Source organism: Ursus maritimus, unplaced genomic scaffold (genome assembly GCF_017311325.1).
Source record: "Ursus maritimus isolate PB19 unplaced genomic scaffold, ASM1731132v1 scaffold_11, whole genome shotgun sequence".
NCBI classification, from domain to species: domain Eukaryota; kingdom Metazoa; phylum Chordata; class Mammalia; order Carnivora; family Ursidae; genus Ursus; species Ursus maritimus.
In genome coordinates this window covers 53,091,456-53,117,909 of record NW_024423453.1, presented here as the reverse complement: position 1 = coordinate 53,117,909, position 26,454 = coordinate 53,091,456, and the positions used below count along the sequence as shown (strand labels likewise).

At 33.4% G+C, this 26,454-nt stretch overlaps 2 pseudogenes; one reads left to right on the top strand and one right to left on the bottom strand.

The window, feature by feature from the left end:
* The first annotated feature begins 15,725 nt into the window (after positions 1–15,725).
* Positions 15,726–16,740, top strand: LOC121101750 (annotated as a pseudogene).
* Positions 16,741–17,214: 474 nt separating this feature from the next.
* LOC103658157 lies at positions 17,215–19,915 on the bottom strand (annotated as a pseudogene).
* Between the last annotated feature and the right edge of the window lie 6,539 nt (positions 19,916–26,454).

Sequence of the window (26,454 nt, the reverse complement as noted above, 5' to 3'; positions counted from 1 at the left end):
TTTTTTCTCATCATGATTCATCTACTTTCCCTCCATCATGTTCCCTACCAATTTTTTCCAGTTATCTTTATAACTCTCTAATATAACAATATATAAAAATGTAATATAAAAAGATCCAATATCTTTTTTAATTAATGAAAAATAAATTAGGAATCATAATGACATTTACAACGGGTTCTTTTAGAAATGTCTATATTTAATCTAAGTTCTTGTTTCACAGTAAAGGGATTGAGTTCATACCCTCTGAGTTAGCTCAAGCTATAAAAAACAAAACTCAAATTTAAGTCTTCGACTTGAATATTTCCAGGACCTGCAGGCATTCTCCTTGCTCTGTGTATTAAGTTAATTTTTAAAAATATAACATAAAAGAAATTCAGAGTAAGACATGATTGTGGAATAAAACTGGAAAATGAGAAGCCCCACCTAAAATCTGAAAGACCTACCTGAGGGACTATAAAACTGAACTTGCTTTGTCACTATAATTCAAAAACTGTCAGAGACATGAAATAGTTTGATGAAACTAAAGTAATATGCATAATAATTGTATATTCTGAACTTAAAATTTTTATCATTTTCCCACAGATTTTAAACTTGTCATTCACTTTCAAGGTATGAGTGTCTGTCTAATAAACAACAAATATATATATATATTATATATATAATTGTCATCAACAATAATAAATACCTTAGCACATTTATTATAATATAGGTATGAGCATAGTGATTAAGTGTTCAGATTCTAGAGGGAGGGACACTGATTCAAAGCCTTTTCCACCATTTACTAGCTGTGAGATACTGAGCATGTTTTTAAATTTTCTGTACCCCTCTTTCCTCATCTACAAAACTAGGATAACAAGAATAGCAAATTTATAGATTTGTTGAGAAGATAGAGGAAATCATACATGTGTTGTTGTAACTATTTGCCATTATTATTATAATCAGACCTGTTAAAATACTGTTCTTCATTTCCTAAGAGACCTCTGTCCCTTTAAAAATGAGTTAAGATAATACTTCTTCAACCTTTTCTTCAGCTCCAAAAATAGATAGGGATAGAATAATAATCACGAGTTTGATTGGAATGAAAAGCCAAGTCAGAATTACTTTAAAAAAAAAAAAAAAGAATTTCAAGCCAAGGTGAATGGACCAACAACTCCGGAGTCACTCACATTTCCTGGCATGGAAGCTTATTGTAAGCACTCTGATCTAATGTCCCACTGAGTACCAGGCCCATGTTGGCACTTAATAAATGTTTGATTAAAGGGCCAGACTATTTTGCATTTCAAACATTTATTTCTAGAACTTTGTGTTCTTTCGTTTCAGCTACAGGCACTTATTTCTACCCTCTGCATACATATTAAGTTTCAAAAATGCAAGAATTGGCAGTAGGTACTTCAGAATGGTATTATCAAAACTCTTTTAAGGAAATCCAGATACAAAGAATTGCAACACATGAAAAAAGCTTGCAAGCCATATGGGCGAAACGAAAGTACAGAGAACATTCACAACCAGTTTTTCCTGTGAAATGAAGACTTTAAAAGAAATGGAAATATACCAGGTGAATATTTACAATTTATACTTATTGTTAAAAATTACATAAAAGATTGTATGCTATCACGGTCCTTTTTAAGCTGTTTGTGTCTTAAAGGAAAATACAGTTCTCCTATAAGCTGAGTATCCAGTAAATCTTACACCTAAGGGAAATTCCACGGCTGAAGAAAATAGCTGGACCAGGTTATGCCCTAATAAATTGTTTTTGGTTTACTTTCCTTGAAGGCTTCAAAATGAGAGCTTTCTCCAATTTGTTCATTAAAGAAAATTAACTGTTTCTTTGCTGGCTACTTTGTATTAGGATATGGACCTACCCAGAGAGATAATAATTATTTAAGAAGCTGATTTTCCAAGGCTCTGAGACTTTCTGTATTTCCTGTAACTCAGCGCTGAAATCCCTCCACAACATGGCTGACAGGGATTCTATTTCTTTCTGGACATTTTGAGCCATGAATAAACCACCACTGATTTCTAGTCAAAACTAAATTAGTTAAATGGAGGACTTTTGAAGCATTTAAAAGTATCTGTTAAACTAAACTAAAAACACTAGAAACCTGGTTTTATACAAGCTAGGCAATTTTTATTACTAGACCCCTGTAATAATTAGGAGTAATGTATTTTTTTGCCATTTTATTTTCACAGACCAGAAGCTCAGCCTGATCCAGACTGAGAAACTTTAAAAAATTGAAAATGTAGCAATTATTTTTAATTGCCAGGTTCAGGGCAAAGCAATTTAAAATTACTAGACCTTCCATTTTGTTTCCAGCACTTTAACTTGGAACTGTGTCAAGTAATTCTCTACTATGGCAATCTAAATTACATTAAGCCAATTTACAAATGGAACATTTTAAGAATCATAGATGAGGAAAAGGCCATTAAAATAAATAAAAATGGATATAGAAGACTATTAGAGTATAACTATTCCGGGCTGGGAGCAAGGATGTAGTCATTTTTTTTAAACATATGATATAGAAGGAGAAAAATCTTATGTAAACTCTAATCTATGCTGGTAAAACCATACTCGGAGAATCATGTTCATTTATAGGTATTATAATTTAAGGGAGTGCCAATCTAAAGCACGTAAAGAGGAGAATAGTTTCGATCATTAGAGATTCAAAATGCTTTATATGCTACATAAACTGATATGATTGGTGCTATTTAGTTAAGAAAAGAGAAGACCAGGAAAGAAATTGCAACTGTTTTAAAAGTTTTTGAGTAACTATGATGTGCAGTTGGGATGCTTGTCAATTTCTGAGGAAAAACTGGATAAAACTGGAATCAAAGAATGAATGTGAACGTACGGTGGGTACATTTCCATAATTAATTTGAAAGATAATTTTCTATTAATTGAATTTAGATAAATGTGGTTAAAATGAGAGGTCTCCAATACCAAAATTACACCTGTAAAGCCTAATAGGTTAAGTTTTACAGAAGTTGTAAGCATCAAGCAGAATATTATATTAGATACATTACAAAGTTATAACTCGTCTGGTGTAAGAAATATAAATGGAGACTCAGAAACTAGAAATTCAATTTCCTTTCTCCTGGCATAGTAGTTTGATATCTAATCTTATCTTTTTATAGGAAGTTACAAATTAATATACGTGATCCTTTTCTCTAAATTCAAAACCAAATCTGAAATTGGAATCAAATACTTAAAAGAATTATCCCCTACTTCTTATTGCTTCATATCCTTCCATCAAGAATATAAAATTCAACTTAATAACATGCCTGAGCAAAGAACTTCTTTACAGTGAATCGTCTTTCTTAAATATTTTCACTTGAAATAAGCTCAGTATCAGGGGCAAGTCAGTATGTACCCCAGGTCTTGGTGTTTTGGTTTGAAATTCCCAATTCAAGTAAAATATTTCTTTGAAGATTCATTGTGGACCTTTAAAATGTATTTGAATGCTTTATTCTAATAGAGCAAAATTGTTTATCATGTTATATAAAGTTTTCCTAGAACCTTTTGAGTAAAATTGATGCTTTAGAATAAATTTTAAACAATATGCCATGTTTATAAAGCCCTCGCAGGAAAACCTGGTCTACAGTTTAAGAGAGACAACATGAAGATGTCAAATACATGTCATAGGAAATCAAGACATTATTTTAAGTTACAATATAATTATTAATATTCAAATGTATTATTACTATATTTTAAAATAACTATAATCAAAACAACCTTTATTCAAGCTAATAAAGACAAATGAAAAAATATATAATTGTGGAAAAGTTATGAATATGAAAGAGAATGTGCTAGCTTTACTCTAAAAGCAATAGTTGAAACTATTTTATATGAAGTGGTCTAATCATTTATTTTCATTTAAAAAATGTAAAGCATTTCAATTCCAATTACTTTAAATTAGTATAAAAGCTTTCTAAAATTGAGTCATTACAGTTTAGACCATTGGTCTAAAAAGCTACTTAAGGATTTGAAATGAAAAGTAAGACTATGACAAATATGTTTCATTGCTCCCTACTGCCTGAGCAACCATGTGGAAGATGTGCTTCCAATAAAATATGATGAAATAATATAAGTGACAGAATTCTCCATCCAGTACACTGAACCCTAAAAGTTACTTCATAATCCGTCATAAAACTTAAATATTAAAGAGTAGTCCCTGAATTGAGAAATGGAAAACTACTGAGTATCCCACTACTCTGTTTCCCAAATATGGCATAAGAAGCATAGGGCTGATCATGAACAGCTTTGTGCTATCTGATTAAACAAATTTTTCTTAAACCATTAAAAAATTTAAGAATGTTGGGACACTCAATCAGTTAAGCGTCTGACTCTTGATTTTGGCTCAGGTCATGATCCCAGCTCAGATCGTGATTTCAGGGTCATGAGATCAAGCCCTGTGTTGAGCTCCACACTCAGCATGGAGTCTGTTTGTAATTCTCCCTCTCCCTCTGCCTCTCCCCATCCCCGGTGTGTACTCTTGCTCTCTCTCTCTCTCTCTTAAAAAAAAAATAAAATAAGAATCCAACTGACATGATCTTTTTTTTTTTTTTTTTATAAAGATTAACTGACGAGAAATTTTAAATGAGAATATAGGGACAGGATTGGAGATAGACAACATGGAAATTTTTAGGTAAAAAAATGCACATGGGGAGTAGGAATAGTATTTACAGGATATTAAATAAATGTAAATGAAAAGTTCTGGTAATCAGTTTGATGTGGAAGGTGGAAAGATGAAGAAACCCAGAAAAGACCAGAAATGGTTAGAGTGACTGCATGAAAGGAGATGTCATTTTTGGAGAGAAATACTAAAGAGAAAAGGGCAAAGCATCATTTTGCAGAGAAGGGGAGATTAAACAAATAATGCATTTGGATATGAATTTGTTGAATATGAGATATGCATTAAACATTTGGGAGAATATGCCCAGCAGAAAAGTTATAAATATTAATCGAGGCTCAGGAAAGAGATTAGAATTGGAAACAAGGATTTTCATGTCATCAGTTTTAAGTAAGATCTGAGTCTGAAGACCTAGGAGATATGTCCAAAGTTAATTTGTAGAGTATATTGTAGAGTATAGAAGTTCTAGCACGGAGACTCACAAAGCAAAAACAAAAGCATGAAACAAACAAACAAACACACAAAAAGCACAGTATCATTAAAGTATGTCTTAAAAACAGAATAAAAAAAGAGTAGTCAGAAAAAAGCTTCAAGTTAAAAGTGTCCTGGAAACAAAAAATGAGAAAACTTTAAAAATATTCATGTATTGATCACTGCGAAAAGTCAAATAAATTAGGAGATGTATACAATTTCTGTTTGATTTGGTAATTGGATGGTTTTGGGATTATGATTCCACTTTGGGGAAAAAAAGCCAGATTGCTTAGAGTGAAGAAATACAGAAAATCTATGTTGACTCCTTTCCCAAAAATCTTAGGGATAAGAGAGAATGTGGGACCTTAGTATTTCTAGAAAAATTTGGAATGTAGGGAGGGCTTTATCAGAAGAAGAAATTTAATATGTCTGTAGCCTTAGGAGAACATGTTAATATACAAATATAGTAAAACATAAAAAAGAAAATGCAGAATTGATAGATTAGATCTTTGTAAGATTTGGAAGGAGATAATGGTGAATTAGTGGAGGAATTAGGAGAAAAGAAAAACCTTTCCTTTTAGAATTAAAAAAAAAATACAGATATAATTATTTACGGTTTAGCTTCATCTAGTACCAGTTAATGAGCTCTTCTTTCAACCATTAGGGAGTCGCAGTTCCTCAGATGTTTCTTTGATTTCTCTATGAGTGTTTAATGTTAGTTGTGTCTATTTAGGGAGAGGCCAAAGCCCATATCCTACCCCTCCTGGAAGGGTGGCGTAAGAAGGAACCCAGGAGCAGGCTGGTATTAAAAGACAGATCTGGCCCTGCCTGCTTCCGGTTTTCAAACCCATTGTGGAGGTAGGAACACTCAGTGAATCTGTTGATTTCCCTACGGCTGACATTTGTTTGTCTCCTTTACTCTCAGTCGCCTTGATACAGTGTCCCCTTCCTTACTCCGTAGGCACCAGGGTGCTGATGCTACTTCACTCCTCTGCCCAGGTGACTTTGCAGGCAGTGCTTTTCCCAAGGCAACATGGACAGGAGGAAAAGAACTTTCCCTAAAATCTTCTATTCCAAAGCATTTCCCATTTGTAAAAAATTTCCCCTCTTTGGCTTTGTGCCAAAATATCTCCCGTTCCTTGGGACCCAATTATCTTTGGTCAACCCACCAATTACCTGAGATTTCATGCTGGATTTTTCAGGTTTGTCAACTTCTTTTTTCTTTGGTACCCCTGGCTATCAGAAGGAAATGTCAGTTTATGTAGTTAGCCCTTCTTATCAGGAACGAGTAAACATATATCATTTGTTTTGTTTTGTTTTTCCCCTAAGGAACATGATTGTGAGGACAGAAATATTTCCTGTATGAAAATACTGTAAAGATGTTTTCTTCAAAGCTTTTAAGTGTATCACTCTCTGTTTTCAGGAACAGTTTTCTACTCTGTCTTCTCCTCTCAGATCTGACTCCCAGAATACAGATATGTTAAAAGAAATATACTTTGTCAGGTCATCCAATTCAAGATGATCTGCTCATTGTCTTGTATTCACAAATAAAACTAATCTGGAAAATATGGGGTCGGGTTCTTTTGAGAGCATATATTTATTAGCATGGGAGAGCTATCTTGATTCTTTAGGTCAATTTGATGTACAGTTTTAATTCTATACTGCTTATGGTCGAAAGTACTTCCTCTTGATATTGGATATACGTTCCTGAATAATTTTGTGTACTAACATATCTGTGTCTAAATGCACATTCTCAGACTCATCTTTAGACCTATGAATCAGAAACTTTATATTAACAAGGTTAACTGTGAAGAACCATTTCTCTAGACCATAATTAAATTACAATAATTGACATTAAATAGACAGTGTTCTATGACCAGTTTATAATTAAGTTAGAAACATAATGTCAAATATAACTTAAAATAATATATATGTTTGTGAAAATTATCAGCTCAAAATAACTGACAGGGCACAAATGAAATTGAAGTAGAAATTTAAAATGCTTAAAAATATAATAGAAAATAAAATGCTTAAGAGCAAATAAGTAAAATACTACATGCTATAATTTAGGGATCAGCAAAAAATATAGAAAATGCATACAATATTTTGTGCTTATATTTAAAAATATGGAAAACTGAGTATAATACTTAAGGTGTTAAGAAAAGATAAGCAGAATAAACTCAGGAAAATTTAATGGAGGGAGTACTAATGATACACACAGAAACAAATGGAAAATGGGAAATGTGGGATAAAGACAATTAAAAAAGCAGAGGATAGTTTTTCTAAATACTGATAAAATAAATAAAGATATGACCATATTAACTCAATAAAAAAGAGAACTAAATAGTATTATGAGATAAAAAGGAACAAAATTTGCAGATTTGTTGCAGAGTTAACATTTGCATCCCTGCTTTACAAATAAGAAAATTCAGATGTAGGGATGCATACTGCCCTAGTGAATATAGTTTCTAAATAGTTCTGAAATGTGAGCCCAGGTCAGGCCGACTCCGGAGTTAGTATAATCAAGTTTTATGCAATACACTACCCCTTTATTATGGCAACCAAAACCAAAAATGCAGCTTACCAATTCTCCTAACTATATTTGCATAATTCACCCTTTCACCTTTAATACTTTACATTCTGTCTAGCTTCTATCATAGCTGTCAAGGCTTTCCATCCTCTCCAAGCAGAGTACATAGCATTTTGCCTGATAGAGAAAATTGAGGTAATCTGGCATTAATTTTATCTTTTAATATCAATGTCTCTTAGAAACTGATCTTTATATGTACGTGCATTAATTTTATTTTCATTCATATATTTGCATACATATATATATGCATATCTGAAAATATGGAGTGTGTGTGTGTGTGTATATATATATATGCACATTTATTTGTTCACCCAAAAATATCAGACCAAAATTCTTGATCCTTCCTATCCCCTCTGGCCACTTAATCACGGCAGGTAAAATGGATAAGTGATCAAAGCTGTTAAGTTCAGGGTATTGCTAATAAATATCTATTAAATAAATAAATAAATTAGAAAACAAATAACACTTGCTAAGTGGAAGTGAAATTATCTATTTAATAATATGTCTCTCTGACTAGCTATAGGCTCCTTAAGAGAAGAAGTCATGTCTCCTTTTTTTCCCCCTTATATACCTTTGTACTTAGTATATTAAGTGACAAAGTTGCACACTTGGGGCCATTTAGTAGACAAATATTCCTACACATCAATTTTACTTAAAGTTGCACCGCCTCATTAAGAAAGGGTTAAATTTTGTTCTGCCTACTCTGTTTATCATTGTAGAGGCATGAAAAGATATGTTTTAGAACACTACTCATCTCAAATAGTTATACAGAAGAAAAGAATGTGGCATGATACACACACACACACACACACACACATACACACACACACACACACGTCTCCTCTCTACTATCACTTCTCCAACTCTTAATCAAATATCAATGAAGTGGAGTACATCAAAGAAGAACATAGCAACATTCATGACACAGTTATTTAGTTTGGGCCCCATACAATTTGCATCAGCCCAATGCCAGAAAGCAATATGTAAGGTGAGTATGTTAATTAGTAATAAACATTATTTGCCATGATAAACACCTTTGTAACTTCTGCTGCCTCCCTCATTATGACCGAAGAACATGAAATGGTTTTCTTTGGGGAAAATCTTTTAAATTTTACAACTAAATAGACTACTTTCTAAATTAAGAAATGATTTTCTGTTATGAAAAAAAAAAATCTTCCAATACCCCTTTTCAGATCTAATGAGAGATACAATATTAGCCACAAAGTTTATATTTAATTTGTAATAGTCACTGGGTTTTAAACTCTAAATTACATAGATAAGAAGGAACACACAAAATATATGGGGAAAATGGCACGTGCTTCATTCACCTAAAGATAATCGTTTAGAATAAGAGAGACAAACTGACTTTTACATCCAAGGAATAATCACTCCGAAACTTTGTCATAGTTTTTATTCATATAATTAAACATTAAATAATCCAAGTCTTGAAAAAAAAAACTAAGAAAATGAGAGATGAGAATTTTGGAAGTGCTTCATTTTGAAGAGAGCTTCACTTCAGAATAAACCTAAGGTATTTTTTAATGCCAAATATGGGAAGATGAATAAATGTTTTCACTTATGAAAAGAACACGTATCTACAATGTTCATCTATAATCCCTTTCCTTAAGGATAAACTGTTTTGAAAAAAAATAACTTCATTTACCGATCCAGTCTGTGTAATATGCTGATTAACAATGGCACAAACCAAATAGATTTCTGAGACTTTTTATTGATCTAGCCCACCATCCTTTCCATAAAGACATGCAATCTTCTCAATCTCAGTATGTGATGAAAATGCAGTGTCTGAAAATCATTATTATGATAGCTAAATGCTGCTTACTGAAATTATGTTATTCTTATAACCACTTACCTGGTTTTTTTTCTAATTAAGTCTTTTAATTATTTAGAAAAAAAAATGACATTTTGAATTCTGTATTTAAATCAATCAATTCAATATTAATACTGATTCAACATCAACAATATTGAAAAGTAACTTATTCTGTAATTTGATATTTTTACCATTTGTGAGGATTTGGAGTCAGTGTTTTTGCCAACTTCAGGTTGTTTTGTAGATTAGGAGGCTAATGTCAGTAGGAGCAAAAAGATCTCAAATATAACTGTATGTTTTTAAAAAATTATATTGATTGAGATAAAATTTATAGCAGGTAAAATTCACTCTTTTTAGATATATAGTTCTATGAATTTGGCAAATGCATTCAGTACTGGAACCACTTCCACAGTTGAGATATGGAATGTTTCCTTCAGCTCATATTTCCTTACGACCCTTGCAACTTGTTTCTGGACTGTATTCATTTTAGTCATATTTATGTAATTATTTTGCCAATATTACACTGTCTTGATTACTGAGATGTGATAGTAAGTTTTGAAATCAGATGGTGTGACTCCTCGAACTTTTTCTATTCTCAAAATAGTTCTGGGTATTCTGGCTAATTTGCTATTCAACATAAATTTTAGAATAATTTTGTCTATTACTGCCCCCCAAAACTTTTTATTATAATTTAACTGGGATTGTATTGAATCTATAGTTCAGTCTAGGGAGAAGTGATTCCTTACCAAAATTTTGAACACGGGATATATATACAATTCTATAGGTCTCATTTGGTTTTTCTCATTAATGTTTTGAAGTTTCCAGTATAAATAACAATACATGTATGTATTAGTGCATAGAAATTATTTTTTTAATATTGACTATATGTTTCAATGGCGATATTCTAGTAGATTTATGTGTATTTATCATTTCCAATAGCCTTCATTTTTTCCTCTGTATTCAGATTAACATGTAATGCCATTTCCCATCAACCTGAAGAACCTTCTATATTATGCTCTTGTATTGTACGCGTCTTGCTGATGATTCACGCAGCTTTCATTTATCTGAAATTTTCTTTGTTTTACTTTCATTATTCATGGATTTTTTTCACTGAATATAGAATTCTGTCTCAACATATTCTTTTTTTCTTCTAGCGTTTAAAACATCCATACTTTTTGAACATTCATTATTTCTGATAGGAAATTAATCACCATTTATATTGTTTTCTAGATAAAAATTTTCTTTTTATCTGGATTTTTAAAGAACTTCCTGTTTTACTTTGATTTTTATCATTTGTTACTGGTATGAGCATGACTTATTGCAGAGCTTTAGCCTTATTTTTAGGCATAGATTTTGTTTTCATGGGTCTCCACTCAATACTTGAGCTACTGAGTGAGATGTCTCCCTTCTGGCTGGGCCAGAAGTTCAACATTTCCAGCATTAAATGCCCTCTGGCATCTCAGCCTTTTACATTTTCCGAAGTCCCTAGGTGAATCTCATGAAGACTTCTGTCCCCTTTTCCCAACTTCCTCCCAGAATCCTTTTCTCTGGTAAATTGCTCGATAAATTTCAGTTGTCTTCACAACCCAGAATGAATTATCTGCACTTCCTTAGTGAGACATCTACTCCACTTGGGCTACATCTTCCTGTGTTATGACAAGAAAAGGGCCCGAAGTAGGAAACCAGGACAACCATGGGATCAACTTCCTAGTTTTCACTTTTCACAAGAATTACAATATTGCACTGCCTATTTCTTAGGACCTAAATGGTTATCTCTATGCTATGTCCATCCTTACAATTGCTTTTGTCAGGAGAGCAAGTCTAGTACTCTATATAGGCCAGAACTCAAAGTCTATTCCAAGACATATGTAGTTTTAAGAGCAAGCTGTTTTGAGAGCAAGCTAAGTTGTTTTTGTGCATGTTCTTTATAAACAGAGGATGTTTTCTGTAATTCTTAGTTTGACAATAACTTCCCAAAACTGATCTGTAGATACATTAAAATCACTAACAAAATCCCAGCACCAAATGCTTAATAAATGGTGACAATAATTCTAAAATGCATATGGAAATACAAAAGGCCTAGGATAGCCAAGATGATCTTGAAAAAGATCAGTGAAGTTGGTAGACTTACTCTAAATTCCAAAATCAAGAACAATATGCTTTGTTCTAGTAAAAGCATAAAGATAAATAGAACACAATTGAAAAATCCAGAAACAGACTAGCCAAAGTTTGGTCAAGTGATGTTTTATAAAGCTGATGGCATCATCTGATAGGGATAAGAAGTTTTTTGGGGAAAAAAAGAACAACTGGATATCTATAGGAAAGAACAAAAACAAACAAACAAAATAGAAACAAAAACCAAAACCCAATCCCTGATTCACATTGTATAAAAATGTACTCAAAATGGATTATGGACCTAAATGTAAAAGATAAAACTATAAACCTTTTAGAAAAACATAGAACAGAATTCTCACAACTTTGAACTGAGCAGATTTCTCAGGTTACAACAAAGCACTAAACACAAAAGAAACATTGATTGGACTTCAACAAAGTTAAAAATGTTTGCTCTTCAAAAGAAACAGTGAAGAGAATGAAAAGATAGCCTCATGCTGTAGGAAACTATTGGCTGAAATATATATATATTATATATAATATATATGAATTATATATGCAATATATAACTGAATTATATATATAACTGAAATATATATATTACTGCTAACTGAAATATATCTATAATATATATTATATATACACATTTATATACATTTTATATATATACAAGTAAATATTCACATATTTTTATATATGTCTATACTCCTAAAAATCATAATAATAAGAAAAGTAACTGATAGTAAATGGGGCAGAGGACCTGAACTGATAATTCATATAACCAGTACTCACATGAAAAGTTGCACAACATGATTCATGGAATACATTCAGAGAAATGCAAGTTAAAACCACAGTAAGATATGATTCATAAAATTCCATGCTTACTAAGATAGCTAAAATCAAAAAGCCTTAAAACAGGAAATATTGTCGAGAAACTAAAAAAACTGCAATTTCATACATCTTGATGATAGTGTAAAATAGTACTACAATTTTGAAAGATGACTTGACAGTTTCTCATAACTTTCTCAACTTATGCTCTGATCTTGAAATTCAAACTCCTAGGAATGAAAATATATATACATACCTCAGAGATATTATGCGTCCAGGTCCAGACCACCACGATAAAGCAAATATCACAATAAAGTGAGTCAAATGAATTTTTTGGCTTCCTAGCGCATATAAAATTATGTTTATACAATCCTGTAGTCTATTAAGTGTGCAATTGTGTTATGTCTGAAAAGCAATGTACATAACTTAATTGGAAATACTTTATTGCTAAAAATATTAACCATCATTTGAAGTTTCAGTAGGTTGTAATTTTTTGCTGGTGGAGGGTTTTGCCTCAGTGTTGATGGCTGCTAACTGATCAAGGTGGTTGCTGAAGACAGGAGTGGCTGTGGCAATTTCTGAGAAAAACACAATGAGGTTTGCCACATCAACTGACTCTTTCACAAATGATTTCTCTGTATCATACAGTGCTGTTTGATTGCATTTTACCCACAATAGAACTTCTTTCAAAATTAGAGTCAATCTCCTCAAACCCCACCAGTACTTTATCAACTATGTTTATATAATATTCTAAACCTTTTGCTGTCATTTCAACAATCTTCACAGCATTTTCAACAATCTTCACAGCATCTTCACCAGGAATAGATTCCATCTCAAGAAGTTACTCTCTCTCTTTATCCATAATAAGCCACTTCTCATCTGCTCAAGCTTACCAAGATATTGACACATCTATAGATCCCACTTCTAATTCTAGTTTTCTTGCTATTTTCACCACATCTGCAGTTACTTTCTCCACTGAAATCTTGAAACCCTCCAAGGTATTCATGAAGATTGAAATCAATGTCTTTCAAACTCCTATTAGTTTCCTGTTACTTTGACCAGATCATTAGAGGAATCAGCTACCTATGGTAGCTATAGCCTTACCAAATGTATTTCTTAAATAATAAGACTTAAAAGTTGAAATGACTTCTTGATCTGTGGGCTGAAGAATGGATGTTGTGTTAGTAGGCATGAAAAACAAAACAAAACATTAATCTCAATGTACATTTCCACCAGAGCTCTTAAGTCACTCAGTGCATTGTCGATGAGCAGTCAATTTTGAAAGAAACCTTTTTTTTTCCCCCTAAGCAGTAGTTCTCAACAGTGGGCTTAAAATATTCAGTAAATCATATTGTAAACAGACATGCTGGCATCCAGGCTTTGTTGTTCCATTTAGAGAGCACAGACAGAGTAGATTTAGTGTAACATCTAAGAGCCCTAGGATTTTCTGAATGGTAAATGAGCATTGGCTTCAACTTACAGTCACCAGCCACATTAGCTTCTAATGAGAGTCAGACTATCCTTTGAAGCTTTAAACCCAGCCATTGACTTCTCTCTAGCTAGGTAAGTCCTAGATGACATCTTCCAAAAGAAGGTTGTTTTGTGAACATTGAAAATCTTTTGTTTAGTGTAGCCAGCTTCATTATCTTAACTAGATCTTCTGGATAACTTGCTGCAGCTTGTCCATCAGCACTCGCTGCTTCACCTTGCACCCTTCTGTTATGGAAATGGCTTCTTTCCTTAAACCTCATAATCCAACTTCTGCTAGCTTTTAGCTTTTCTTCTGCAGCTTCCTCACCTTTCTCAGCCTTTAGAGAATTGAAGAGAGTTGGGCCCTTGTCTTTGGTCAGACTTTGACTTAAGGGAATGTTGTGGCTGCTTTGATGTTCTATCCAGACCACACAAAATTTCTCCATATCAGCAATAAGACTTTCACTTTCTCATCATTCATGTGTTCTATGGAGTAGCACTTTTAAATTTCCTTCAAGAACTTTTTCTTTGAAGTTACCATTTGGTTAACTGGCACAAGAGGCCTACCTTTTGACATGCCTTCCTCCCTAAGCTGAATCATTTTTAGCTTTTGATTTAAAGTGAGAGAGAAGAATGGCTCTTTCTTTCACTTGAACACATAGAGGCTATTACAGGGTTCTTAACTGGCCTAATTTCAATATCATGTGTCTTAGGGAACAGGAAAACCCACGGAGAGGGAAAGAAACAGGAGACTGGCCAGTCAGTGGATTAGTCAAGACACACAACATTTATTGATTAATTTTGTTGTCATATCCAGGCACTGTTCAATGTGCCCCATAACAATTACAATAGTAACATCCAAGGTAATTGATCAGAAATCACCATGACAAATATAATAATAATAATGAAAACGTTTAAAATATTGCACGAATTACCAAATGTGACACAGAGACATAAAGTGAGCCAACGCTGTTGGAAAAATGGCACTGATTAACTTGCTCAACGTAGGTTGCCACAATCTTATAATTTGTAAAAAAAAAAAAAAAGAAAGAAAGAAAGAAGAAAGAAGGAAGGAAGGAAGGAAAGAAAGAAAGAAAGAAAGAGAAAGAAAGAAAGAAAGAGAAAGAAAGAAAGAAAGAGAAAGAAAGAAAGAAAGAGAAAGAAAGAAAGAAAGAGAAAGAAAGAAAGAAAGAGAAAGAAAGAAAGAAAGAGAAAGAAAGAAAGAAAGAGAAAGAAAGAAAGAAAGAAAGAAAGAAAGAAAGAGAAAGAAAGAAAGAAAGAGAAAGAAAGAAAGAAAGAGAAAGAAAGAAAGAAAGAAAGAAAAAGAAAGAAAGAAAAAATTCTGGGAAGTGAATAAAGTGAGGTGTGATAGAACAATATATGTCCTCACTATTCGTACACCTAAAACTAACAACATATGTTAACTATACTGGAATTAAAAGTAAAAACTTAATTAAAAAACAATATATGTCTGCATGTCCATAGAAAGACTTGTACAAGAATATTTTTATCAAGTATATTCATAATAGCTGAAAACTATAAATAATACAATGTCTAAAGGTTGAATATTTACCATTTAGGAATATTTATTTAAGTTGTAGTAGATCCATGTAGTGAAATACTATACCAATAATAACTACATATATCAACACACATATATATGTATATACATATATCTACTGTCACATAAAACGATATGGTTAAAACTCCAAAATATTATGTTGACAGAAAGAAGTTAAGAAACAGAAGAGTATATGAGTACATTCTGTGTGATTTATTTTATATGAAGTGTAAAAATGATAAAATTATACTATGGTAGTGGAATCAGAACACTGGTTTCCTGCAAGGAGAAGGAATTGTTAGAAAGAAGCACTAAGGAAATTCCTGACATGGTAGAAATGTTCTTCTGGATTTTGATTTTGGTATTGGTTACATCAGTTTATATATTTGTCGAACTTCATCAAATTGGCTCTTCCCATAGTGGCCTGACATGATCTCTAAAAAGGGTTTTTTCTTCAGTTGACCCAGAAAACCTTACAAAATCATGCAAATGTAGAGGTTCAAATCTTCATGTTCACTTTAAGAACACACGTGAAACTGCCCAGGCCATCAAGGGTATGCATATCCGAAAAGCCACCAGGTATGTGAAGGCTGTCACTTTGCAGAAGCAATGTGTGCCATTCCATCACTACAATGGTGGAGATGGTAGGTGTGTCCAGGCCAAACAATGGGACTGCACACAGAGTTGGTGGTCCAAAAAGTGTGCTGAATTTGTACTACACGTGCTTAAAAATGCGGAGAGTAATGCCGAATTTAAGGGTTTAGATGTAGATTCTCTAGTCTTGGAGAATGTCCAGGTGAACAAAGCCCCCAAGATATGGCATAGAATTTACGGGGCTCCTGTTCTGATTAATCCTTACAGGAGCTCTCATCTGCCACATTGAGATGATCCTTACTGAAAAAGAGCAGATTGTCCCTAAACCAGAAGAAGCAGTTGCACAGAAGAAAAAGATATCCCGGAAGAAACTGAAGAAACAAAAACTTATGGCTCAGGAGTGAATTCTGCATAAAACAAATGCAAAAACAACAAACAATAAAACTTTATCAAATTCTACACTTAAGATCTGTGTCTTAATCTGTATCTAGATATTACCTTAAAATAAATAACTATATACACACATATTCATATATATACAAACAAACACACTTCTCAAACCAGCACATAGAGAAATCTAAGTGAATCATTTTCACATTTTGGTCAAAACTCCTCCATTTCCCCTCCCAGAAGTCATTCACTCTGTCCTGCAAGGTCACGTTTGCCACCTTGTTCTTTGTCAAACTCACCATTTATGATGCCCTTTTAGGGTCATTACAATGTCTGTCCTCTGGCTGGGCCACTCTTCTCCAGTGTCTATGACCAACACCTTCACCAACTTGAGATCTTTGTTTTATTTCAGCTTCACAATTAGAAGTGTCCCACTACACTAAGTAAGGGCCCCCTCCCTGCCTTCTCTCCTTATTTATCTTACTTTAGTTCTTTTTTTATGGCATTCTCACTATGATTATATTGATCCTACTTTTATTGCTTACTTTTTTTTATAGTACAACTTACATTTATCAAATGGACAAAAAATTAGTATCATTTATGGTATCTTAAGATAAATTGCCTTGAATGGGAGCTTCCTTTCCAGCACTTTGAGGTCTGTAAGATATATCTAGAAAATGTACTACAGTGGAAAATGCTTAAATCAAATGGTGGGGCAGGGGGCTGTGGTTTCTCTTTTTGATTAATTGCTGTAACAGTGTCCTTCAGGCTGCTGAGGGAGTTTCATGTTTTCTTGAGACATCATTAGGCGCTAGAGCTCTTGCAGGACAACTTTGATGCTATATGAATTCTGCCATTTTGCTAGCACTGATATGGCTCTTGGGTTCACCACTCCATTAGAAATATTAACTCCATTCATATTAATTTTTGTTACAAATCTTACAAAGGGGGTTGCTTCTGGGTATTTAGGTCCACATTCTACTTTAAGGCTGTATATTTGTTTTTCATAAATTGTTCTTGGGGGCCCAGTTATCATTCCTTGTCCATCTTGTAAGGGTCAAGTCTTCGTTATCTTCTAGACCCCAGCTAACTGTGCAGTCTCCTACTCCTAATTGATCCTACTTTTATTGCTTACTTACTTTTTGTTTCTCCTGCTTCCACTAGTTTGAAAGCCTTTGTTTCTGTCAATCCTTTTTACTGGTCGATCACTCAAAAACTTTGTGGAATTAAATAAAAAGCAACAGTTTCCTTTTATTCAAAAAATATATGGAATTAAAAAAGAAATGACAGTTTCCTTTCATCTCAGATCTTTCTGATAAAATCAGACATTGTTAAATTTCTAAAAATTTACTAGCATAAGCTCCTTCTCTTATTGTTCCTTCCTTCTTTCTTTCCTTCCTTCCCCCTTCCCCCCTTCCTTCCTTCCTTCCTTCCTTCCTTCCTTCCTTCCTTCATTCCATCCTTCCTTCATTCCTTCCCTCTTTCTTCCCCTCACTTCCTTTCTTTTCTTTTTTTCTATTCACTGTAAAATTTGCAGAAAATGGGATCCTCCTAAAAAAGTGTCCATTTTAATACCTTCTTAATAATGATTTGCAGGAGGAACTAATGAATAACAGAAGAAATAGTCTTTTTTTTTTTTACACCATTAACAAATGCTTTCCTGAGAGAGCTGCTTCTTTGAAATTTCTCTTTATTATAGGGATAGAATATTATTATTAAATAAATTTTTAGTACTTGCAATTTTATATTAATTAAATAACACAAAAAAAAGTTTCCAATGGTTATTTTCTATGTAACTTTCCCTCCCTTCATTCCTCACAGAATTTCACTGAATCTGTTTGCCTTCAAAGCTAAAATACAAAGTTCGTAATTGACTAGGTAAATAATAAACTTTCAAGTTATGTTTGAAGATTGGAAACATTTCATAATTCAGAAAAGACATATGTTATTAAAATTGAAGAACTAGAAAATCTATACAGATGGAATGCTTTCTTCCCTAATTTATACCAGATTAATGAAGTATGAATTTTCATAGCCTCTAAAAAGATCAAAGATGAAAGAAAAAAACAGAAGGAATTCTGAGGTGGCTCCCACCAAAAAGCTAACTGGAGAGGTAACTTTATATTTGTCAGTTCTTGTCAAATGTATTCAGGTAAAACAAAATTTGGTTTATTTATAGTATAAATTGAGTGATTTTGTACTAAGGTGGCTTGATGTCAGAATGTTAACCAAATGTTAACCAAATAGTGAAAGAGAAGAAATGAAAGTTATGAGTAAATGTTAAAACAAAATACAAAATGAATAGTAAATGATATGAGAATATATTTGAATAGCAAGATAAAATTAAGAATTCAGGGAAGTAAAAGGAAAATGAACTTTGTAGTCTCTGATTTGTGTGTGTGTATCCATATATATCATTATATTTTATATTATTATAATGATATATATTAAATATTTGTTGAATATGTATTATATTATAATTTATATTACTATATATTATATAATATCATAATCTATGTATATCTGTATCATCATATTATTGTAAGAAAAAAATCACTACAGGAAATAATTGGAATTATAGAGCACAATAACTTATTAAATGTCCAAGCCATTTTTAACCTGGAAAAGAAAATCATAGACTATAAACTTGTCCAATACTCTAATTTGTTCAGAAGACTTGGGAAATTAAATAAGGGCTGGCAATAATTGAATTATGCTCTAAAAACTCTATTCTCTTTGTGCACAAAAGCCTAGGAGCCTTGAGGTTTATGTATTGTGCTTTCTGTATTATAGCTGTAAACAAAGGGTATAGTCAGCCCCTGGAAATAAAGAAGCACCCACTTCGATTTCTGTATAAAGATAGAAATATACCTTTTAAAATTGTCTCTTCACATAAGTTTCACTAAATAACTCATATTTACTATTTTAATTAAATTATGTGCAAATTGTATTAATGTATAAAGGTCATTTGACTCTTACTACAGAGTGCACCAATATTAAAGTAAATTATCAAAGAAAGAGCGGTTCTCAAGAACTCAGGTTCTCCAGGACAATGTAATACTGTTACTGGTGGAAGAGTCTGCATCCTGTGAATGGAGATCTCCATCCTTGGATTCCCCACAAAAAGATTTACAGGTGGATCCACCCTTGAATAAAGACAGCCAGAAGGAAAGTAGCAAGCACATAGCAGTTTATTAAAGCAAAAGTACACTCTCACAGTGGGAAAGCAGGGGGGTTCTGGGAGGAGAAACCTGTCCTTAGGTTGTTTTGGGATGGGATATTTGTTGCCTCTCTCTTGGCTGGGAGGAGCTGTGAGGTACCTTGAGATGCTCTCTAATGAAGGCTGCTTCTAATCCTTTGGGAATCTCCTCCCACAGGTTGGGAGGGGGAGTTTTTGACCCTGCAAGGTTTGTACCTGAACCTTCATGGCAGTCTTTCTCCATGGTGGGGGAGTATACCCGCAATGCAAATACATTATAATGAGTCTAGGGTTTACCCTGGAGCAGACTTGGAAGAGGAGAGTGCTCGTTCCCACCTGTGGCTCTTGATCTGTCAACCACAGGGTCTTGGAAGCCATAGGATCAGGATGTTGTGCCCCTAGAGCTTTTAATTTGTGACTTCTTTATCACCATCCTTGCCACCAGCTCACATCTCTGTCAATCTCCCTCAGGGACTTGGGACTCTGCTTCCATGTGCTCCTTCCACTGCTCCTGTCTAGCTTCTACCTAACTAAATATATCTATTTTATTGCTTCCTGCAATCTGATCCCTTTAAGGTAATTTTAAAGAAAAGCAATATTAACAATTTTCTTAACACTCTCAAATATCTGTTGAAATAACCCTCCCCTGGTTGCACTAATGTTAATTTGGTTCAAAAAATATCCTTCTTTATGAATGTAAATAGCTTCATTTAAAATCTATAAACTTGTAAGGCTAGAATTTTAATTAGAGAACAAAACTCTTGTCCCATAGTCGTTAAAGTGAACTCTTGCTTTGATTGTGAGTCAGGAATAAAAGCAGCTATAAAATTATGTCCTTACTTGTGTAACAACAGCAATCAGTCAAATTGATTCAAACTGCCTGCTCTGTACTGAGTTGTGAACATGGGTCAACAAGATCTTAATGAGAAAAAGGATGTGTTAACTTGCTTCAAATGGCCAATAGTTTCAACAAACTGAAAACCTATCAAATTATAATTATTTTAAAGTTTCAGTATGTTTAACCGTAACACATTCAATTTACCAATTTTTAAGCTTGGCTTAGTCTAAACCTTAGACAGCAACGTATCTGTGATTAAAATGAACAAGTCTTATTAACATCATTTTATTAGGACTGTCTTTCCAGAAGACCTGTTGTCAAATGTTTTATATTATTTATATTGCCTTGATTTGTATTTTAATTTATTGCATGATGTTGTTGCTTTCTGTGAAATGGTTTTTGCGTTGTTTTGCCTGCATCATTTGATGAGTAGTTAATGACTCCATCTCAACAATAAATGTCTTCGTGAATTTGTTGCTGTCATTTTTACAGGTTAATTCCTACCTCACCTCTTAAAGTGGCTTTTTTTCTTTTTACCATCTAACTTTCATTCTCGTTAGCAACAATCTCCTACCACTAAGAAAGTGAGTTTTACCGTAATCTTAAAAAAAAAAAAAAAATTGCCAGTATAGCTGAAAGATCAAGTTGGATTAACAAACAATTGTTTGTGCTAAAGTAAGTTTGATCCCCAAAAATGATACTATATTTCAGAGACACAATCAAAATAAAGCATGTCTTAATATGCATTGTTAAAGTCAGAATTTTATTTATGGGGAAAATTTTATCACATACGTTTGTTTTTCTTTTTTTCTTTTTCTAATGTGTCAATTTTTGTTTATCACAGACCAGAATAGTTAGAAATATTATTTCAGATAGGAATTGTCATGGAAGTTACAGAAATAGACCTCAGGTTAAATAAACAAAAGCAGAGTATATTGGAATCACATCACTGAGGGAATCACAAAATCAACAAAAGACCAGAGGACAAGAATCAGAAAATGCTTACAAACCAAGAGCTCATTGAAAAGCTGGGCCTAAGAATGCCCCAAAAGACTTCCCAAAAGCTTCAGTCTGCTTTGCGGCCATCACTGATATTCTGTGGTTTTTATTGGTATGTCTACTCCATTCACATTTAAAGTGGTTACCGATATGGTTATGTCATCTATTATCATAATATCTATTTTGCTTGTAACTATTTTCAATTCATTGCACTGCTATTTTCATCTTTCTTTTTTTCCTGCCTTCTTTGGTTTAAAGGTAAGTTTTTATATGGTTTTACATGATTCCATTTCCCTCTTCTCTTAAAATACCAATTATGCTTCTTTTAAAAGTTTACAATATGTATTTTTAACTACCCACTCTCAGATAGCCCCAGAGCTATTATCACCCAATGCATCATTACTAATATCACTTTAATAAGTTATCTATTAGATCAACTAACAATAACAAAAACAGATTTTATTTACTTTCATTTATTTCTTCTCCAACGTTCTTTCTTTCATTGTCTTTCAGATCTGCGTTTCTGACCATCCTAGCCTGCCTGGGCTGCCATAACAAAATACTGTGGGATTTCACAGTGCCTGGATAGACAAAATCTGATTTGTATGTGCCTCCCTGGATGAGACTAATTGAAAAGCAAAGAATGCTGGGTGCCTAGAATGCTGGGTCTCCTTTGAAGTTTCTTGGCTGAAAACGGCCGGATTCTTACTGCGGCCCAAGGCTCTCATCTTGGAAGCACATGTTTAAATTTTGAAGAAAAACAGGGACTTGTTGTGGTCACATACTTCACGGACTCCTTGCCTCCTTGTTCTTATCTCACGCTGCTCCATATATTATCCTGACCATTAAGGTTATGCCCTCCTCCTTGCTTTGAGCTTGCGCCTGCTATGTTGCTAAGAACGTAATAAAAGTGGAGACAAAGCTTGGCTCAGGGCTTTTGGCCACTAGAGCTTCTGCTCCCCAGGCCTCTCCTTTCTCCTACGAAGGTGTCTGGAGTAATTTTTTCATTCACAGTCTAGGGTTTTGCTCGCCAAACCCGACAAAATACCATAGACTGGATGATTTAAACAACGGAAATGTATTTTTCACAACTCCTGAAGTGAGGAAGTCAAAGATTAAGATGCCAGTAGTTCCAATTCTGTTGACGGTCTACTTCCTGGTTTGTGGGTAACCACTTCCTTCCTGTGTGCTCACATGGCCTTTCTTTGATATGTACTAACGGAGAGAGAGAAAGATTCCGCATGTCCTCTTCTTACAAGGGCACTAATGCCATCTTGAAAGAACTACCCTTATGATGATATCTAAACCTAATTACCTACCAAAGGCCCCAATTCCATATACCATAACATTGAGGATTAGGGCTTCACATATGAATTTGGAGGGAACACAAATTTTCATCCCATAATACTTATCTTTATCATTCTTTTCTCCCTGATGTACTCCTTTTAATGTTCATTTCAGGTTAGGTCTACTGGTGATAAATTCCTTCAGTTTATTTGTCCTGCAACATCATTCTTTCTCCACCAACTCTGAAGGAAAATTCTGATGGATATAGAATTCTAGGTTTTCTCTTTCAACACTTGAAATATTTCACTCACCCTCTTGCATGGTTTCTGATAAGAAGCCTGTTGCAATTCTTATCCTTGCTCCTCTACAGGCAAGATGTTTTGGTTTTATTGTTTCCTTTTTATTTTTTTCCCTCTGAATTCTTTCAAAATTATCCCTCTGTTTTTAGTTTTCTGCAGTTTGAATATGATATTCCTACAAGTAGATTCTTTGATGTTTATCCTGTTTAGTAATCATTGAGTTTCCTGGATCTGTAAATGGTTTCTGTCATTACTTTTATAAAATTTATAGCCATCTTACTCCAAATATTTCTTATGCCTGATTCTCTTTCTTTGCCTTCTGGTATTTCACATATATATGTTATATATCTTTAAACTGACCTGTGATAAATGGATATTTTGTTCTTCTGTGTTTTTTATTTATTTTTTTCTCTCTGCATTTCAGTTAAGGAATTTTCTATTGGCATAATCTCAAATTTACTAATTCTTTCCTCAGCTGTAACCAGTCTACTGATGAACCAATCAGAAGCATTCTGTTTTTGATTTGTGGTCTGCCCTTGTGGTACTTTGAGCTCCACTGTTACACTGGAGCCCTGTTGGCATGGTGGTGACGTGTTCTATAAGCTTCTGATAAAATATCAGTATATCAGTCAGCCCATATCTCATGTGTGACTTTCACAAGTGTTTTCTCCAGGTGGTAAGTTGTGGTATAATATTAGATTATTTTCACATTAGAGCCAACAGGATTGGCTGATATTTTACATGACTGGCATGAGAAGTAGAGAAGGAGTCGAAGATGACTCCAGTATTTTTAGCCTGACACTGGGAAGGATACAGTCGCCTCTAAGTGAGATGGAATCACTGAGGAAGGAGTCAGTTGAGAGTTCAGGAGTTCATTTTTTTTAATGTTAACCAAATTTAATATTTTTAGTTATACAAAGGGCCAATAGGAAAAAAAAAGATATAGCAGTGATTAGAATTATCTATTAGGTACCTCATAAACATTGGGTAAATAAGTAAATATTTAATCATGATATTTCTTCCATCTCAATAACCATCTGGCTTGATAATACTATGATAAAAGAGTAGTCACTATACCTGAAGACAAAAAGTTACATTGTATAAATTTGCTGAAGGTACTTTATTATTTTTCTTCTACCAATATTCAAGTTCAGTCTTACATATAAGAAATTCTGTAAAATATATATAAACAAGATTACCATAGTGCCTCTGAAGGTGACATGCTTTTCTAGACTTTTTTTTTTTTTTTAGTACAAGTCATCTTGAAAAGCAAGTATAGACAAGATTCCTGCAGCTTAAATTTTAGGACTTGAAAGTTACTTAAAACTTGTTAGTTTGGCTGAAGCAGAAGTTTTTGTGAAAGATAAAGTTAGGAAAATTAATTATTTTCATTGTCTTAGCTTCCAATAATATATGACAACACCAGAGAAAAGTTCTGGTAAGAGGTCACTCTTTTCTCGTCCAGGAAAATGCTATTATTAATTTAGCTCTCACAGAATGTACAAATTAATTTAAAATGTCATTGCCAGAAACTCCTGTATACCTTAATTGCTCCTGTATTATTTATAAACTACACTGCAAAAGAAAGAGGGAAATGAGAAACCGGAAGCCATAAGGCTATTGTGTGTTACAGAAGGCTAGCAGAAAGAATTTGGCATGGAGACACTTGTTTCTTTAACGAATATTGATGAATACCTGCAATGTGCCAAATAACATTTCAAAAAAATGCAATTAAAGGATACAAGGCAGTTCTCCTAACTATGTAGAGAGAATTCTTTTATTTTTTTGTTTTAGTTGTATCACTGGCAGCTATGAATCATTTGATGATTCAAATTCCTCCAATAATTCACCAACCCCATGGAACAAACTTGGAAAGTGAGTTCACAGTTTTGATCTATTCAACTTTTCTTAGAATCAGAGTGTTGAAAGAGAGTTCACATGGTCTTTGGGATTTGTCCACTAAAATTTATATCTAAATCCAATGCAATTCCCGTGTAATTAGCACAATCACAAACATTTCCTAAACAGGTCCATCAGGAAGCTGAATGGCTCCTGACGTGATGTACCTGGCTTATCTCTTAATATTCAGCTGAAGGAGAATCTGATTAAAAATGAGTTGACACAGTGAAGTTATTATTAATACATTAATACACCTAATAATTAAAATACCTAATGCATTAAGGTAATCAAAGCCACATTTATTGGATTTCAATTTCACACAGCCAGGCAGCTGGAGAGATAGCTAGAATCTGTAATCCTCTGGGCTTCAGTGATACATTCTGTGCCTAACTCCAGTTGTAGATCTGCTCCATCTTGAACTTTTTCCGGTGATTGTTTTGGATCACAAAAATCACTGTTGATTAAAGAGGTGAATCCATGTAAACTTTACCTTCTAAACAATGTCTTTGTTCTATCTTAAACCAGTCCATGTTCCTTAACAACACTTTTGTTTATTTGTTATTAAACAAATTAGCAAGCAAAATATTTTTTCAGAGTTTTCCCCAACTTCCATTTTAATAATTGTATCAGATTCTTCAAAGGGAAAGGTACATTATCTCCATCTTTGTTTCATATTTCTCAATCTATACATATGACTCTATACAATAACATTTGTCTACCCTATTCTATAAAGCCAATTACTTATGTTTCTCCAAATTCATTATATACACATTTCTTAGGTTTGACCATTCACTTTCCAGAATATTAGATCATGGTCTCTCTACTGGCTACTTCTTTTCTTCTTTTACATATGCGTTGTCTTATGAATATCCTAAGTATTTCTCTTCCTTGCCTGTGACAATGTAAGGTGTGGTTCAGCCTTTTTCATTTATTTACTATCTAATCCTTCCATCATCACTTTATTTTGTCCATAACAATAATCCTATATTATCACTGGTATCCTTCTGTTTAACATTAACTAATTAATAAATGCAGTAACCAGTTCTTACTGTTTTTTTTTTAAATTCTTTGACACTGTTCTCAGCTTTTATTCAGTTAACACATTTATTTTGAGATTGCCATTATAGGAAGGAAGCCTTATTGGGAAATGAAACCCTTATAATAAAGATGGAGTCAACATTATATATAGAATTGGAAAAATTAATATGAATTCATAATCTTAACTGGCATACATTCTCCCCTCTATGACTCCAGAAATGGCCCAGAAGTAGCAGCACTTTTATGCATCACCAGTGCTCAACCAGTACCAAGATTATGGCTTATACCTTTTACTCAACCTAAACCAATTGCACACTTTGCAAGGAAGCTCTTTCCATGTAATGAGTCAGAAATTAGCACTCATGCCTGTGATGAAATAGTATTCAAAAGTGTGTTTCAAGATGATGCATTAGCTAATGCCCT